Source organism: Etheostoma cragini, unplaced genomic scaffold (assembly GCF_013103735.1).
Source record: "Etheostoma cragini isolate CJK2018 unplaced genomic scaffold, CSU_Ecrag_1.0 ScbMSFa_1474, whole genome shotgun sequence".
NCBI lineage: Eukaryota > Metazoa > Chordata > Actinopteri > Perciformes > Percidae > Etheostoma > Etheostoma cragini.
The window spans coordinates 209-3,925 of record NW_023265533.1 but is presented as its reverse complement, the minus strand read 5'-3'; the positions used below and the strand labels follow the sequence as shown (position 1 = coordinate 3,925).

The following is a 3,717-nucleotide window of genomic DNA, read 5'->3' as shown; positions in this document are numbered from 1 at the left end:
GAAATCTCACGAGAGCAAGGGGGCGCAGGTCTGAGACCAGGGGGCGCAGGTCTGAGACCAGGCGGGGGGCGCAGGTCTGAGACCAGGGGGCCGCGGGTCTGAGACCAGGGGCCGCAGGTCTGAGACCAGGGGGCGCAGTTGCTTTTCACCAACTGCAAGAGCCAGGCGGACCCAGTGCATGCTGGGAAACGCCGGCTTCTCAGCTGATTAACCACCTGATTGGTTTACAACATGATGACGATTTATATAAACTTTTTATAGTTTTTGAATCGGAGGGATTTTAATTGCTATGTGTCTGATTTAAACACTTATTCTGTCCAGAACTCATGTTGTGGCTGATAGACGTTTAGAAGTCAGAGAGACTAAATCTGATCAGATCACGGATCATCTACAGTGTGTTGTTCATTAAAATCAGCAACAGATCTCATGTAGAGCACTTTGACAGCTACTCTGTTATAATTAAAACAACTAGAGACTGTGTACCAGATAGTATGTGGGTCTGATTATATTTTATTAAATCGGAATCGCACCACAGTCTTTTTGTCACTTCCTGTCCAGCCTGAAGGCGGCTGGAATCGGATGGAAACTGTCCGACTTTACCGCAGCTTTCTGTCCCCCCCCGCTGCTGCCGCCTGCTCTCGTCTACTTTACAGGCGAGGCGCAGTTCATCTCGAACGAGCCTGTTGCCCCATGTTGATCACGTGATGTTGCCCCATGTTGATCATGTGATGTTGTCCCATGTTGATCATGTGACGTTGTCCCATGTTGATCACATGATGTTGCCCCATTGTGATCATGTGATGTTGCCCCATTGTGATCATGTGATGTTGTCCCATGTTGATCATGTGTTGTTGTTCCATGTTGATCACATGATGTTGCCCCATTGTGATCATGTGTTGTTGTTCCATGTTGATCTCGTGATGTTGCCCCACGTTGATCTCGTGATGTTGCCCCATGTTGATCATGTGATGGTAGATTATCGATTTGGAAAAACTTAGTTCCCAAATGTTTGTTGAATGTTCTGCGATTCAGTGAAAATGAATGAAACACATGTCTGTCTATCTCTCTGAATCTAAATCACAGGAACGACCAACTCTGAGGCCCCGCCTTCCTTTAGGTTTGACTCCGCCCCCTGTGTTGATGTAGTTACGCCTGACGAGTCACTGGACTCCCCTCTGTCCCCCAGCAAGACGCCCCCCCCCCTCCCTGAGAAGAAGCGACCCAGTGAGTGAAAACGTCTTCATAATCAACCATAACTTCTGATGAAGCTAGGCTAACCCATTCCCCCCCTGCTTGGTGCTAAGCTGGGCTAAAACGGTCCTGTTCTCCACAGGTCTGTCTGTCTGTCTGTCTCCACCTGTCTCTCTGTCTGACTGTCTCTCTCTCCACCTGTCTGTCTTCAGTCCAACAGTACCTGCAGTTCTGTTCATCCTACACCGAAGGACAGCCAGCGGACATGTTGTACCAGCTGTCTCTCACCGTCACCGAGCACTACAGCAGCCGACAGCGAGACCTGGAGACCACGTACCATGTCCCACAGACGTTAGACTCCGCCCCCTCACCTGAGCTGCTTCCCGCTCCAGTTCTACCGCCAAAGAAAAAACAGGTTAACATTTAGAGTTTAGATGAATTCTTCTTTGTTGTTTCTGTGCGATTGACATCTGTGGAGAATAAGTTTAACATCTTCTGGTATTAATGCAAAATGTTATTAAGAGCATTGATAACTAAATGGGCCTACCGTGAACAGATCCAGAGGCCTGCGGTTCCGGGGTCCAAGGGTCAGTAGTATGTCACACACCCCGGGAAATCTGGTGTGTCCGTTTAAAGCAGTTCTTCTGCTAAAAACACAAGTAATAAAAGTTAAAACTGCGAATTGAGAAGCAATCTCCTTGCCGCTATTTCCCAGTGTCCCTGACAGTCTGTAGTTATGTTGATCTCAAAGGATCAGCCGATCTCCTTTCTTCCCGTTCTTCCTTTCCTGCACCTGCGTCGCGTGGCCACCCGGCCGACGCTGGGGGGGGGAAGGCCGCTCTCAGTCAAGTACGATACAAACAGTTGTTTTCCACACACTCCCTGAGGACAGCTGGAGGACTTTCCCTCACTTATCTGTTCACATGCGTTGAACTCCTCATTTGGGTGGCTGCAGTCCCCCTGTTGCTTCGGGCTCTAAGGACGTAGTCCAGTCTGCACCACCACGCGGTCACATGCACGTGCGACGATCCGTCAGGGCTGCCGCTGCTCCAGCCCGTCCTCTCAACCCCATGTCCTCTCCTCAGTATGCCAACTTCACGCTCTCCCACTCGTCATTCATGCCTGTTTCCCCTTGATCTCCTCCTTGCGCCTGCTCAATCCGTGTCCTGTCGTTACCGCTCCCTGTCTCTCCTGCTTTTCTCTCTCCCTGCTTGTGCTCCTTCTTCTCCTTTTCCTGCACAGTCTCCCTACCACACCTGCTTCCCATTAAGCTTAGGTGTTCACACCTATCCTGCATTGAGCTCGTTGGTTAGGTATGAGTTAAAGGGGGAGGAGCTCCAGTCTTGTCACAGTGGTTTATCCACAATAGTTCATGCAATAAAACAGTTCATGCAACAAAAACCAAACAAACAACAAGCATAATAAAACATCCAAATGTTAAAACTCTAAAAACGTATTTAAAAAAGCATTCACAGCAATACACATGCACTCATGTTAACTGTACAGAATCCACTTGTGACAAGTACAAGGGTCTGGCGCCCAAGAGTCAGGGGTACAAGGGTCAAGGGTCCAAGAGTCAGGGGTACAAGGGTCAGGTATGCAAGAGTAAGGGGTCCAAAGGTCAGGGATGCATGGCTCCAAGGGTCAGGGATACAAGGGTGAGTGGTCCAAGGGTCACGGACCCATGGGTCATGGGTCCAAGGTTCAGGGATGCATGGATCCAAGGGTCACGGACTCATGGGTCAGGGGTCCAAGGGTCAGGGATCCATGGGTCAGGGGTTCAAGGGTCATGGGGTACAAGGGTCAGGGGTCCAAGGGTAAAAGGGTCCAAAAGTCAAGGGTCAGGGGTCCAAGGGTACAGGGGTCAGGGGTACAAGGTTGAGTGTTCCAAGGGTACAAGGGTCCAAAAGTCAAGGGTCAGCGGTCCAAGGGTCAGGGGGTACAAGGGTTACTTGTCTAAAAGTAGTGGGTCCAAGGGTGGGTCAGGGGTCCAAGAGTCAGGGGCCCAAGGTAGGGCTGGGCAATGTGGCAAAAAAAGATGATCACGATCATATTTCTGTATTGATCCATATTGATATTTATCACAATATATAATTTGATAATGTTGCCAGACCTAGCCCAAAAGTCCTGGGTCCAAGTCCAGGGTCCAAGGGTCTGGGGCCCAAAAGTCCGGGGTCCAAGGGTCTGGGGCCCAAGAGGCGGGGGTCCAAGGGTCTGGGGCCCAAGAGCCAGGGGAACAAGGTGCAGTGGTCTAAAGGTCAGGGCCTTAACAGGTCACTTCATACTTTATTGATCTGTTGTCTGTTTTATAACCATCAGGACTCGGGGGGGGGCAACGGAGTGTTGGAAGGGGAGCAGTCCAGAGACAGGTAATAAACACACACACACACACACACACACACGGACCCATGCACAGACTCTCACATACGCACAGGGGCGGATTTAGTCATTTTGAGGCCTAAGGTAAACAAAGGCACGGGGCCCTCCACCACCCGTGTTCTCCCCCTTTTCAGTTGTTATTATCTG

The 3,717-nt window shown here is 50.3% G+C and overlaps 1 long non-coding RNA gene across 1 annotated transcript; it reads left to right on the top strand.

Annotated features, from left to right (window-relative positions):
• Positions 1-1,085: 1,085 nt before the first annotated feature.
• On the top strand, positions 1,086-1,593 carry LOC117939931. The gene is made up of 2 exons (XR_004655680.1): positions 1,086-1,224; positions 1,404-1,593. It is a non-coding gene; the product is annotated as an uncharacterized LOC117939931 (long non-coding RNA).
• The last annotated feature ends 2,124 nt before the right edge of the window (positions 1,594-3,717 follow it).